The sequence below is a fragment of the Dama dama genome, chromosome X, assembly GCF_033118175.1.
Source record: "Dama dama isolate Ldn47 chromosome X, ASM3311817v1, whole genome shotgun sequence".
Taxonomy (NCBI): Eukaryota; Metazoa; Chordata; class Mammalia; order Artiodactyla; family Cervidae; genus Dama; species Dama dama.
This window is the reverse complement of record NC_083714.1, coordinates 136864826-136879157: the sequence shown is the minus strand read 5'-3', so window position 1 is coordinate 136879157 and position 14332 is coordinate 136864826. Positions and strand designations below refer to the sequence as shown.

At 44.8% G+C, this 14332-nt stretch overlaps 2 non-coding genes across 2 annotated transcripts; one reads left to right on the top strand and one right to left on the bottom strand.

Moving 5' to 3' along the window:
* Window positions 1-5151: 5151 nt before the first annotated feature.
* Window positions 5152-5259, bottom strand: LOC133053278 (U6 spliceosomal RNA). The gene has a single exon (XR_009692208.1). It is a non-coding gene; the product is annotated as a U6 spliceosomal RNA (small nuclear RNA).
* Window positions 5260-12486: 7227 nt separating this feature from the next.
* On the top strand, window positions 12487-12594 carry LOC133053277 (U6 spliceosomal RNA). Its single transcript, XR_009692207.1, has one exon. It is a non-coding gene; the product is annotated as a U6 spliceosomal RNA (small nuclear RNA).
* Window positions 12595-14332: the final 1738 nt, after the last annotated feature.

Here is a 14332-nt window from a genome sequence, read left to right as displayed (position 1 = left end):
GATGGACAGGGAGGCCTGGCGTGCTGTGATTCATGGGGTCGGAAAGAGTCGGACGCGACTGAGCGACTGAACTGAACTGAACTGAACTGACCCTTTTTTTTGCTTCTCATCCTCAGTGTATTAGGAGTGAGCCCCCTCTTATGGGTACATGCCCAGGCGCAGTGCAGTACCCATGCTCCATTTCCTGCTCCTGCTTGAACTTATACTGTTGTGTTGTGGTGGACACTAGGTCAAGTAGGCCCAAGAAAGAAATAATAGTTAGATTACCAAACAACTTTTGGAGGTCTTGTGAGACTAAACAAGACAAATATTCTTTGGTAGGAACGTGGAAGTTGAAAAACAAACGATTTCGGGTGGGTTTTCAGATTCTCGAAGCTTTCTTTGTTTACCATTTCAGTTTGCAGGTTTGATCTTCAGTGAGTTCAAAGTGAAAGACGCTTAGTCGTGTCCGACTTTTTGTGATCTCATGCACAATGCATTCCATGGAATGCTCCAGGCCATGATAGTGGAGTGGGTAGTCTCCTGCTTTTGCAGGGATCTTCCTAACCCAGGGATGGAACCCAGGTCTCCCACACTGTAGGTGAATTCTTTTCCAGCCGAGATACAAGGGAAACCCAATATCCATAAAACCACAGTGGGCTTTTTCAAGCGAAGACAGGATGGCCGATCAGACACAACTGAGGAAATAAACCACAGATTTTTCGCTACCCAAGAACGGAACCCGCGTCTTGTATATTGGCAGACGGCTTTATTTTCTTTTCCCGTTTGCTGATTAGAGTCGCCCCGATGGCTTGCTGCTGCTGCTGCTAAGTCGCTTCAGTCGTGTCCGACTCTGTGCGACCCCATAGACGGCAGCCCACCAGGCTCTCCCGTCCCTGGGATTCTCCAGGCAAGAACACTGGAGCGGGTTGCCATTTCCTTCTCCTATGCATGAAAGTGAAAAGTGAAAGTGAAGTCGCTCAGTCGTGTCCGACTCTTAGCGACCCCATGGACTGCAGCCACCCGGGATCTTCCGTCCATGGGACTTCCCAGGCATCATGAGGAGTGGAGTGGGGTGCCATTGCCTTCTCCGACCCTGATGGCTTAGAGAGCCTGTTTCAATGCGGTAGACCCAGGCTCAGTTCCTGGGGAAGATTCTCCTGGAGAAGAGAATGGCTACCCTCTGCAGTGTTCTTGCCTGGGGAATCCCAAGGACAGAGGAGCCAGACGGCCTCTGGTCGGACACGACTGAGCGACTTTCAGAGAGAGCGCCACCTGGGAAAAGGAGAGCTCCCTTCGGGTGATCCCACGTTCCTGTCGCAGCTGTAATTGTTTCTCGGGCTGTGCTTTGCTCTCTGTCGTCTCAGTCACTCAGTCCTGTGGGGCTGTCAGCCACCCTACGGACTGCAACCTGCCAGGCTCCTCTGTCCGTGGAATTGTCCAGGCCAGAATACTGGAGTGAGTTTCCATTCCCTTCTCCAGAGACTCTTCCCGACCCAGAGATCGAACCCGGGTCTCCTGCATTGCAGGTGAATTGTTTACCATGTGAGTCCCAATTTTTTTCCTAATCCACAGTTATTACTACTGGATTTAGTGGTAGTCAACTTTCATAGCCGCATTATTCATAGAGGTTCGTTTTCTTTGTTCATAAACTTATGCAGGTGGGTCGTAAACTTCTGCGGTAGGTGTGTTCATTCTGTTCTCCCCCTCCCACTCCAGGATGTAATATTTGTAAAAATCCACAGAAGGTCTCAGGCTTCCCTGGTAGCTCAGCTGGCAAAGAATCCACCTTCCGTGCAGGAGACCTAGGTTCGACTCCTAGGGATCGGGAAGATCCCCTGGAGAAGAGAACAGATACCCACTCCAGTATTCTGGGCTGGAGAATTCCATGCACTGTATAGTTCATGGGAGTCATTTTAGATTCCCTCTGAGAATTGCTAATCCAAGTGTATATCTAACTTTTTATTTATGTAATGCCCCATGTTTGCCTTTTCTCCAAAGACAGTGCACCAGTGCACACTCAATAGCTCTACATCAAGATTTCGCTGTTTCCCGTGCCCAGCAACTCTTGTTTTCAGGCTTTTAGAATTTTTGACCGTCTGGGAGGTGTACAATCCATCATTTAAAGTATTTGCATATGATTTCGCTGTATGGAGGAGCCATCACTTCTTCCAATCAAAGTTCTGGTGTAGGGCCTGTAGATAGTTTCCAATTGTTCTATTTTATACTCAAAGCAGTGGTTGGTTGTCCAATTCCTTCCTCAGGGCAAATCTCAAGACTGAAAATGCTGGAGTAAACGTTCCACACATTGAAATTTTTGATCCATATTACCCACCTGTCACCTGGAAAGATTTTACAACTTCACATTCATATCTACAGTATTTGCATACCTTTACTCCCAAACGTGTTCAAAAGCAGCTTTAAAAAAAAAAAAACTAAATTCTGTATATACTTAATATTTTTGCTTTTTTAATTTTCTTTTTTAAAATTTATTTTTTAATTGAAGGATAATTGCCTTCAGAATTTAATTTTAAAGGCCAAATGACAGAGGGCTCTCAGAAGAGCAAAACCCAGAATTGCTTTTTCCCATCCCAGTTCCCACTTCCCTGAAACAACCATTTGAAATCCTTAGCGGTTTCATCTGTTTGCTTCTAGAACTCATAATATGCTTAAACTGCTCTTTCTTCATTTTGATTTAAACTGTAGCAGACAGGCTAGATGCCCCCTCTGATATCAATTTGTCCTCAACCTCCAGAGGTAGCTTAGAATCCCTGAGCTTTCCAGGGTTCTGAAGCATTAAAATGTCCTTGTCCCCACTTGGCTTCAGTTACCTGCTCCCCTGTTTGGTCAGTAAGAACGTGTCTCTTCTTTTTATTCCTTTACTGTCATTTCATGGGGTTTTGTAGACAGAGTAGAGATATATGGATATATTTAATCTGCCATATTCAACCTGAAATCCGAAGATACTGTAGATTTTATTATCATTATAATTATTATTATTTGGCCACACTATAGGGTTTGCGAGATGGTAGTTCCCCGTTCAGGGATTGAGCCTCTGCCCCTGCAGTGGAGTCCCAACGACTGGACCGTCAGGGAATTCCCGTTACTTTTAGAAAATTAAAAAAAAAAAAAAAAAAAAAAACCACTTTGAAAATAATTGGAGTAGCATCTATGTTAGAACGGCCTCTCCGAAAATCGGTTAACACTTGGGACACGGATGGACGTTAAGAAACATGGAATCAGCTGAGCGCCCCCTACTGGAATATCTTGCCCAAAGCAGTCTGACTTTCCCTGGGGCCTCTTGGTTCAGGGCCCAGTGCTTCACAATGGTGGCGGTCCACCAAAGGAGTCGGGGAGTTTCTAAAAATCCTATGCCCAGGACTCCACCCTGGGCCAATTAAATTTTTCTCTCTGTGTGTAGGGATTGGGCGTCAGCACTTTTAAAGCTTGTAAGTGGTTCTGGAGTGCAGAGTCACTGCTTTAGGCTAAGCAGCTCACTGGTTTAGCCCGTTTATAACAGCATGGCAATATTTGGACCGTAATCCATCCCATGTTCTTGTTGTGCAGTTACTTTTGTGTGTTGTCTAGATTCTGAGTAGTGTCTGTTTTCACGCTTTGATTTCATGAGCATGTCTTCTGTTAATCTGAGTAAGGAAGCACACAGCGGCGTTAACATAGTATTGACGTGCCACACTCATTTGGCAGAGGCATAGGATTTAGCTCAGTCCTCACAGCACATTTATACTCTGCGGGAAGTCGCCATGACAGAGTGAAAACTGTCCAGGGATGTGGTCATTTTGCTGTATCTGGATTTTTGCATTGCTGGAGTGCAGCAATGGCAGAGCATATTATGGTCTTCATGATTATTATTGTGATTGTAAGGTGGATACTTGAGCCGTAGTCACCAAAACCCTCCATTATTATGAATTGATCCAATGTCTATATGGGGTCGCAAGGAATGGGACACGACTGAGCACACGCGGATGTACTATATTAGCCACCCCCTCCCCCCGCCCCACCCCGCAAAGCCTTATTCAGAACAGGCTTAATTCTTAGAGCTTCTGGTTAGTCTTGCTGAGTTTTAGCTTTAGCCTGCAAAAATATAGTCATTGCGGATCATGGTTATCAGAAAAGAACATGATGGGTCAATATATATCATCACGACTGGAGGAGGGGAAAGTCCTACAAGAGATTTAGAGTAAAGGACAGTGTGGAGGGAATTCCCTGGTGGTTAGGCTTCCGTGCTTTCATTGCCAAGAGCGCGGGTTCAATCCCTGCTGGGGAAACTAAGATCCTACAAGCTGAGTGAAGACACCCCCACCAAAAACAAAGATGGTGACTTGGTTACGGAGATCTTTTATAATGAAGGACATGTTACTGAATTTGAGAAGTCTACAATGAGAGTAAAATGTGTTCTTAAAACTCAAGACTATCTCAGGGCAGTTTCAGTTCTAACAACAGGAGCTGACGGGTCCCCTATACCAGAAGAGACTTTTTAGTTTTCAGGAAAAACGGTAACATTTCAACCCTATAGAAATCAGGATGCACTGAGCAAATGCTATAAAATATTGTAGTTTAACCACTGAAATCATAAATGGCTTGATCTAAACAAATCCCTCAGTGTGAAGATCACATAACCAAAGTGATTTGTGAGAAATGCATAACTGCATGAAATTAAAGCTTCATGAATAGATAGGTCATCTGCCATGACTTACTAGTCTTCCAAGCATCTTTGGGGGCACTGTAACATGCATTTTGTAATTTTATTTTCTTCTTATCAACATAGTTGGATACTTTCATGAACTAATCATTCATTAAAATAGTCTGTCTTCTCCTAATGAAACTAGTTGATTGTATTAACTAGATCAAAGTGTCTACCACATATTTTGTGAAACTCAAAGATAATTTGTTAAAATTCAATGCACCTAATTTCAGGGTTGAAAGATGGGTATCTTTACTTTAAAATGGTGGGGAAATCTACCAGAAAGAACAACCTGCCAATTAATGCACACTATAGAAGCACATGCAGAGTCCTATTTTTTAATACTTAAAGCAGTCAAGAAGGCAAATAAAACATTGCAAGTTGGATGCAATCTTAAGTTTTCTTTCAATAAACTTTAAAAATATTCTGTGAGTCATATTCATAATATTTTTTTAATGCTCAAAATTTTAAAAACTATGGAACGCTTCGATGAATTTGTGTGTCATCCCTGCGCAGGGGCCATGATAATCTCTGTATCATTCGAGTTTTAGTAGATGTGCTATTGAAGCTTCTAGCACTGTAACATTATTTTGATTGTACAAAACCACCGTGGTTATAACGGGGCATCTGAAAGCACCATGTAGTACAAACACCTGCTTTATCTCCTAAACGAAAAGCTTTTTAAATTTTCGGATATGACACATTGAGTCTTGTCACTTTGTGTAAGTTAGCACTTCTGCTTATAGGAGGTTCTGCCACTGTGACACGCACACAGTAGCAGCGCACAGCCTCCTGAGACTGGCAAGGTCAGCTGAGGGTTTGACTTACTTGCCATCAACTGCTGTAATCGAAAAATAGATGGATATTGCTCATTCTTGTGTAATATTGACTCCATGCACCTAAAATAGGCTTTAAAGACTTAGTATGTTTCGATGCTCCCTTTACCATTTAAATGATTTTTGTTATTTAGGTTTATGTGCATAAACACATCATCATCCATCCAGCCTTCACAGCCATCAGGGTGGGCACATCACCCCTTAGATGCCGCCCGAGAACCTCAGAGAATGGTCGTGAACATGTAACGTGGTTCTCAGAAAGCCTTGCCTCTGCGCTTGGTAGAGCGCACACTCTGAAGTGTGCTGTGAGAAAGATCTGATTCAGCAGGATTATTCGTTGTCCCCCTGGGAACTTGGTTCCTCTTAATTTGGGCCTGTGGAAAGGGGAGTGGGCAACGGGTGACAACTGGAGGCACCCGCAACTAGAAAGTCAGTGTCAGCTGAGGATGCTACAGGAAGAAGAAAAAGCACCAGAAAGTTCTGTTGCCCTGAGCACATCAGTGGATTTGTGCAGCGCCGTCAACTCCTGCGTGCTCGCTCGGTCGTGTCCGACTCTGACACCCACGGACTGTAGCCCACCAGGCTCCTCTGCCCATGGAATTTCCCAGGCAAGAACACTGGAGTGGGTTTCCCTGCCCTCCTCCAGGGGAGCTTCCCGACCCAGAGATCAAATCCGGGTCTCCTGCCTCTCCTGCGTTACGAGCAAATTCTTTACCACTAAGCCACTGGAGAAGCCTGTGTGTGTGACCTTATTAACTTTTCTCCAAAGAATTACCCCCACACACTCTGGCCAATAATGGGGATCCCCCAAAGTGCTCAGATTCCTCAGTCACCTTATATTCTTAAACGTCCTGCCAAGATTGGGATCCAAGGTCATGGTTTAAAGCAGAAATCCCATTTCAGCCTGTTGGTGGCAAGGACACAGCAGGGAAATGGGCAGAGTCTAGGGCTTGTCTTCAGAGAAAGCTCCAGGCCCCAACAAGCATGTGTGCCTGTGCTGCTAAGGCATCAGACCTCTGAGGCTGGGCACAAAAGGCCTTGGGAACCCACGCATGAAATTTCAAACGATTCCTCAAGAAACTAAAAATAGAGTTGACATATGATCCAGCAATCCCACTCCTGGCCACGCATCTGGACAAAAGCATAATTCTAAAAGATGCATGCTAGCTCATAGCAACACTACTTACAATAGCCAAGACATGGAAACAGTTTGTGCTATAAGAAGCCTTCCTCCGCCATGTCTTCTGGGTTTCCTCTGGGGGAGTTGCTAAGCACAGCTGGCCTCCTCAGGGGCTTGGGGATGTCCTAGGTCAGTATTTGCACCTGAAAACAGACAACGTTCATTTTTCTAATAAAAAGAACTTAAGGGACAATGAGACAGGATATGCCTCCCGAGGGAAGGTCACACCATACCATACCCTACAGACTAGCCAAAGATATTGAACTTGAGCCCATTCAGCTCTCTGGATCCAGATGACAGCAGAAGAGAATAAAGGAAACAAGGCCACGGCTGCATCACCCAAGAAGAGGACACAGCAAAGCCCAGACCCTGAAAAATGGTGTGGGTCGAATGGCCGGAATTTTTCAACAGATAAATTATAAGAATGGGACAGAAAGGAATCTGGATTCAAGGACTCAAAAGTCACACCAAGGATTTTGAAATGCGCTAGACCAAATGACGACGACTAGGGAGAGACCCTGTGTAATGAAATGATAAAGAAGCAAAAGGAAGTGATTACTGTGCAAGAGCAGTGGGTCCCCGGGGCTGGGCCTGAGATGGGCATTGGGAGGGGCTGGCGAGCTCGAGTTCTTGACCTGCATGGTGGTTACAAGGGTGTTTATCTTGTAAAAATTCATTAAGGTACACTGGATTTCGTAGTAAAGATCCAAAAAGAGAAACGTACACTGTGGACAGAGAATGTTGCCTGCCATTTCAGTAAACAAGGGATGTTGAGACCATGAAGCTACCAGCCACCGCTGTCGCCCCGAGGGTGGGCCCTGAGTGGATTCAGGATGGAGAAAAATAGGATACTGCCCCCAGATAGTTAAAGTGTATATCATAGGAATGATTTCAATGGGCCCAGACTCTTGCATCTTCCCATACTAAAATCATTAACTTGAGATGTGTGCTTTTGTGATTAGCATTTCTGAGGTTTTTGATGTTTCTCCCAGCAATGTTGATTCCAGCTTGTGCCTCATGCCACATGGGGTTTCGCATGCTGTACTCTATATATAAGTTAAATAAGCAGGGTGACCATATGCAGCCTTGATGTACTCCTTTCCCAATTGTGAACCAGCCTGGTTTTCAATGTCAAGTTCTAACTGTTGCTTCTTGGTCTGCATAGAGATGTCTCACGGGGCAGGTCAGGTTGATCGGTCAGTAAGATTGCTTGGTCTTTGCTCCGTAAGGTTCTCATAACTGTGAATGGATTTTCCAGGAGATTTTTTCTGGTGCTGGGAAAGATTGAAGACGGGCGGAGAAAGGGACAACATTGAAAATGATTAGATAGCATCACCGAGGTGAACATGCGTTTGAGCAAGCCCTGGTAGTTAGTGACGGATAGGAAAGCCAGTCAGACAGAACCGAGCAAATGTCCTGGACAATTTTCATGACCCAGGGATGGAACTGAGCCCTCCTATTTTGGCACACACCTTTTTTTTTTTTTTTAAACAGTGGTTAGAGTCACCCTGATGGCTCAGACAGGAAAGAGTCCGCTTACAAAGTGGAAGACCCAGAGTGAATCCTGGGGGATAATCTCCTGGAGAAGGGAATGGCTACCCACTGCAGTTATTGCATGGAGAATTCCATGGACAGAGAGGATCCTGTTGGGCTTCAGTCCATGAGATGGCAAAGAGTCTGACAGGACTGAAATAAGAACACTCTTCAGATGATAACAACAACCTAGAGCCTGAGGCAGAAAGTTATCAGGAGTAGTAAGCTCAATGATGCTCCCAGCAATCTGTCTGGTTAAGAGATCAACTTGCAGGATTCTGTTGGCCTTACAGCCAGGATCAGGGAACTGGAACCCTCAGAATTCATAGCCGGACACAGGGCTATTTAGAGGTTTGGCCTGTAGTATTACTCCTTAGGGAACAGGCTTCAGATGGCTAAGTTCTCATACCCTGTAAATGCAAGGTTGAGGAGACTCACACATTGTAAGCAATGCACATGTCTTAAGTATTATTAATTTCACCACTGTTAGCCCATTACTCAGAGAAGGCAATGGCAACCCACTCCAATACTCTTGCCTGGAGAATCCCATGGACGAAGGAGCCTGGTAGGCCACAGTCCGTGGGGTCGCTGAGAGTCAGACATGACTGAGCGACTTCACTTGCACTTTTCACTTTCATGCGTTGGAGAAGGACATGGCAACCCACTCAAGTATTCTTGCCTGGAAAACCCAAGGGACAGAGGAGCCTGTTGGGCTGCCGTCTATGGGGTCGCACAGAGTCGGACACAACTGACGTGACTTAGCAGCAGCAGCCTATTACTGACACCCATCATACTGGCTAACACGTTACTAATTTCACCCATGAAAATCCATTTCTAACCTTCATTTCACTACTTAGCAAAATCTCTGCTGTTGAGTGAGCTGTGGCTAACAGAAACATTTGCAGTAGCTAGACCCTGTGATACAGACTCCCGGATTAATATAGCCAACTACCTCCGGTGTGTGACATCCTGAGTGTGCTCATTGCTCACTCTTAGTTTTACACAACACACACACACACAAGCTGCCACTACTACACTGTCTTTGCTGGCAGTAAATTAACAGACCTCGTCATACCCTATAATATGATCAAAGGTACTGACAAATCTCGAGAGGCACTGTATCTCATCAGAAGAGTGGAAACCTAGAAAAGGGGGAGTCAGTGAGGCCAGGTTGGCAATGCCCATTCAAGTCCATTCTCTGGGAAAGCGAGAATCTCGGTCAAAAAATGAGAAGTTCAAAAACAAAGGCTCCATTTCCAAGGCCATCCCTCGTGTGAGGAGAGAAGCCCCAACATTGAAATCTAGTGCCTCTTAACAGGGAGAACTCTCTTGATTTCTTGCTCACCAAACAACCTTCCCATTAGCATGTGTCTCCGTGTGCGACTCTGACTCCAGAGAGAGACAGAATGGAGTTGTGTGTAGTCGACTGAGGAAAGAAACGCAAACCTAACTGTGGCATCTCAGTCCCCAACCAGGGACCAAACCCCAGCGCTGTCAGTGAAAGCACAGAATCCTAACCATTAGGCGTCCAGAGAACTCCCCCAAATTATGTTTTATTTGGCAAACTCACAGAGGTCTCGAGCCCGGGATGCAGTCTCTTAGTTCTCAGAGACTGCTCCAAAATGCTAAGGGGGCAGGGGAGTTACCTGGTGGACCAGTGGTTGGGACTCTGTGCTTCCAATGCAGGGGGCACAGGTTCAATCCCTGGTTGGAGAACTAAGGGATCTAAGGGAACTAAGATCCTGTAAGCCACCCAGTGGGGCAAAAAAGAGGTCAGGGAGGAGCCAGAATATACAGGAAGTTTTTTGCTGAGAAAAACATACGTAGTCAACCATCAGAACATCAAAAAATTACTGCTAATCACAAAAGCACACATCTCAAGTTAATGATTTTAGTATGGGAAGATGCAAGAGTCTGGGCCCATTGAAATCATTCCTATGATATACACTTTAACTATCTGGGGGCAGTATCCTATTTTTCTCCATCCTGAATCCACTCAGGGCCCACCCTCGGGGCGACAGCGGTGGCTGGTAGCTTCATGGTCTCAACATCCCTTGTTTACTGAAATGGCAGGCAACATTCTCTGTCCACAGTGTACGTTTCTCTTTTTGGATCTTTACTACGAAATCCAGTGTACTTTAATGAATTTTTACAAGATAAACACCCTTGTAACCACCATGCAGGTCAAGAACTCGAGCTCGCCAGCCCCTCCCAATGCCCATCTCAGGCCCAGCCCCGGGGACCCACTGCTCTTGCACAGTAATCACTTCCTTTTGCTTCTTTATCATTTCATTACACAGGGTCTCTCCCTAGTCGTCGTCATTTGGTCTAGCGCATTTCAAAATCCTTGGTGTGACTTTTGAGTCCTTGAATCCAGATTCCTTTCTGTCCCATTCTTATAATTTATCTGTTGAAAAATTCCGGCCATTCGACCCACACCATTTTTCAGGGTCTGGGCTTTGCTGTGTCCTCTTCTTGGGTGATGCAGCCGTGGCCTTGTTTCCTTTATTCTCTTCTGCTGTCATCTGGATCCAGAGAGCTGAATGGGCTCAAGTTCAATATCTTTGGCTAGTCTGTAGGGTATGGTATGGTGTGACCTTCCCTCGGGAGGCATATCCTGTCTCATTGTCCCTTAAGTTCTTTTTATTAGAAAAATGAACGTTGTCTGTTTTCAGGTGCAAATACTGACCTAGGACATCCCCAAGCCCCTGAGGAGGCCAGCTGTGCTTAGCAACTCCCCCAGAGGAAACCCAGAAGACATGGCGGAGGAAGGCTTCTTATAGCACAAACTGTTTCCATGTCTTGGCTATTGTAAGTAGTGTTGCTATGAGCTAGCATGCATCTTTTAGAATTATGCTTTTGTCCAGATGCGTGGCCAGGAGTGGGATTGCTGGATCATATGTCAACTCTATTTTTAGTTTCTTGAGGAATCGTTTGAAATTTCATGCGTGGGTTCCCAAGGCCTTTTGTGCCCAGCCTCAGAGGTCTGATGCCTTAGCAGCACAGGCACACATGCTTGTTGGGGCCTGGAGCTTTCTCTGAAGACAAGCCCTAGACTCTGCCCATTTCCCTGCTGTGTCCTTGCCACCAACAGGCTGAAATGGGATTTCTGCTTTAAACCATGACCTTGGATCCCAATCTTGGCAGGACGTTTAAGAATATAAGGTGACTGAGGAATCTGAGCACTTTGGGGGATCCCCATTATTGGCCAGAGTGTGTGGGGGTAATTCTTTGGAGAAAAGTTAATAAGGTCACACACACAGGCTTCTCCAGTGGCTTAGTGGTAAAGAATTTGCTCGTAACGCAGGAGAGGCAGGAGACCCGGATTTGATCTCTGGGTCGGGAAGCTCCCCTGGAGGAGGGCAGGGAAACCCACTCCAGTGTTCTTGCCTGGGAAATTCCATGGGCAGAGGAGCCTGGTGGGCTACAGTCCGTGGGTGTCAGAGTCGGACACGACCGAGCGAGCACGCAGGAGTTGACGGCGCTGCACAAATCCACTGATGTGCTCAGGGCAACAGAACTTTCTGGTGCTTTTTCTTCTTCCTGTAGCATCCTCAGCTGACACTGACTTTCTAGTTGCGGGTGCCTCCAGTTGTCACCCGTTGCCCACTCCCCTTTCCACAGGCCCAAATTAAGAGGAACCAAGTTCCCAGGGGGACAACGAATAATCCTGCTGAATCAGATCTTTCTCACAGCACACTTCAGAGTGTGCGCTCTACCAAGCGCAGAGGCAAGGCTTTCTGAGAACCACGTTACATGTTCACGACCATTCTCTGAGGTTCTCGGGCGGCATCTAAGGGGTGATGTGCCCACCCTGATGGCTGTGAAGGCTGGATGGATGATGATGTGTTTATGCACATAAACCTAAATAACAAAAATCATTTAAATGGTAAAGGGAGCATCGAAACATACTAAGTCTTTAAAGCCTATTTTAGGTGCATGGAGTCAATATTACACAAGAATGAGCAATATCCATCTATTTTTCGATTACAGCAGTTGATGGCAAGTAAGTCAAACCCTCAGCTGACCTTGCCAGTCTCAGGAGGCTGTGCGCTGCTACTGTGTGCGTGTCACAGTGGCAGAACCTCCTATAAGCAGAAGTGCTAACTTACACAAAGTGACAAGACTCAATGTGTCATATCCGAAAATTTAAAAAGCTTTTCGTTTAGGAGATAAAGCAGGTGTTTGTACTACATGGTGCTTTCAGATGCCCCGTTATAACCACGGTGGTTTTGTACAATCAAAATAATGTTACAGTGCTAGAAGCTTCAATAGCACATCTACTAAAACTCGAATGATACAGAGATTATCATGGCCCCTGCGCAGGGATGACACACAAATTCATCGAAGCGTTCCATAGTTTTTAAAATTTTGAGCATTAAAAAAATATTATGAATATGACTCACAGAATATTTTTAAAGTTTATTGAAAGAAAACTTAAGATTGCATCCAACTTGCAATGTTTTATTTGCCTTCTTGACTGCTTTAAGTATTAAAAAATAGGACTCTGCATGTGCTTCTATAGTGTGCATTAATTGGCAGGTTGTTCTTTCTGGTAGATTTCCCCACCATTTTAAAGTAAAGATACCCATCTTTCAACCCTGAAATTAGGTGCATTGAATTTTAACAAATTATCTTTGAGTTTCACAAAATATGTGGTAGACACTTTGATCTAGTTAATACAATCAACTAGTTTCATTAGGAGAAGACAGACTATTTTAATGAATGATTAGTTCATGAAAGTATCCAACTATGTTGATAAGAAGAAAATAAAATTACAAAATGCATGTTACAGTGCCCCCAAAGATGCTTGGAAGACTAGTAAGTCATGGCAGATGACCTATCTATTCATGAAGCTTTAATTTCATGCAGTTATGCATTTCTCACAAATCACTTTGGTTATGTGATCTTCACACTGAGGGATTTGTTTAGATCAAGCCATTTATGATTTCAGTGGTTAAACTACAATATTTTATAGCATTTGCTCAGTGCATCCTGATTTCTATAGGGTTGAAATGTTACCGTTTTTCCTGAAAACTAAAAAGTCTCTTCTGGTATAGGGGACCCGTCAGCTCCTGTTGTTAGAACTGAAACTGCCCTGAGATAGTCTTGAGTTTTAAGAACACATTTTACTCTCATTGTAGACTTCTCAAATTCAGTAACATGTCCTTCATTATAAAAGATCTCCGTAACCAAGTCACCATCTTTGTTTTTGGTGGGGGTGTCTTCACTCAGCTTGTAGGATCTTAGTTTCCCCAGCAGGGATTGAACCCGCGCTCTTGGCAATGAAAGCACGGAAGCCTAACCACCAGGGAATTCCCTCCACACTGTCCTTTACTCTAAATCTCTTGTAGGACTTTCCCCTCCTCCAGTCGTGATGATATATATTGACCCATCATGTTCTTTTCTGATAACCATGATCCGCAATGACTATATTTTTGCAGGCTAAAGCTAAAACTCAGCAAGACTAACCAGAAGCTCTAAGAATTAAGCCTGTTCTGAATAAGGCTTTGCGGGGTGGGGCGGGGGGAGGGGGTGGCTAATATAGTACATCCGCGTGTGCTCAGTCGTGTCCCATTCCTTGCGACCCCATATAGACATTGGATCAATTCATAATAATGGAGGGTTTTGGTGACTACGGCTCAAGTATCCACCTTACAATCACAATAATAATCATGAAGACCATAATATGCTCTGCCATTGCTGCACTCCAGCAATGCAAAAATCCAGATACAGCAAAATGACCACATCCCTGGACAGTTTTCACTCTGTCATGGCGACTTCCCGCAGAGTATAAATGTGCTGTGAGGACTGAGCTAAATCCTATGCCTCTGCCAAATGAGTGTGGCACGTCAATACTATGTTAACGCCGCTGTGTGCTTCCTTACTCAGATTAACAGAAGACATGCTCATGAAATCAAAGCGTGAAAACAGACACTACTCAGAATCTAGACAACACACAAAAGTAACTGCACAACAAGAACATGGGATGGATTACGGTCCAAATATTGCCATGCTGTTATAAACGGGCTAAACCAGTGAGCTGCTTAGCCTAAAGCAGTGACTCTGCACTCCAGAACCACTTACAAGCTTTAAAAGTGC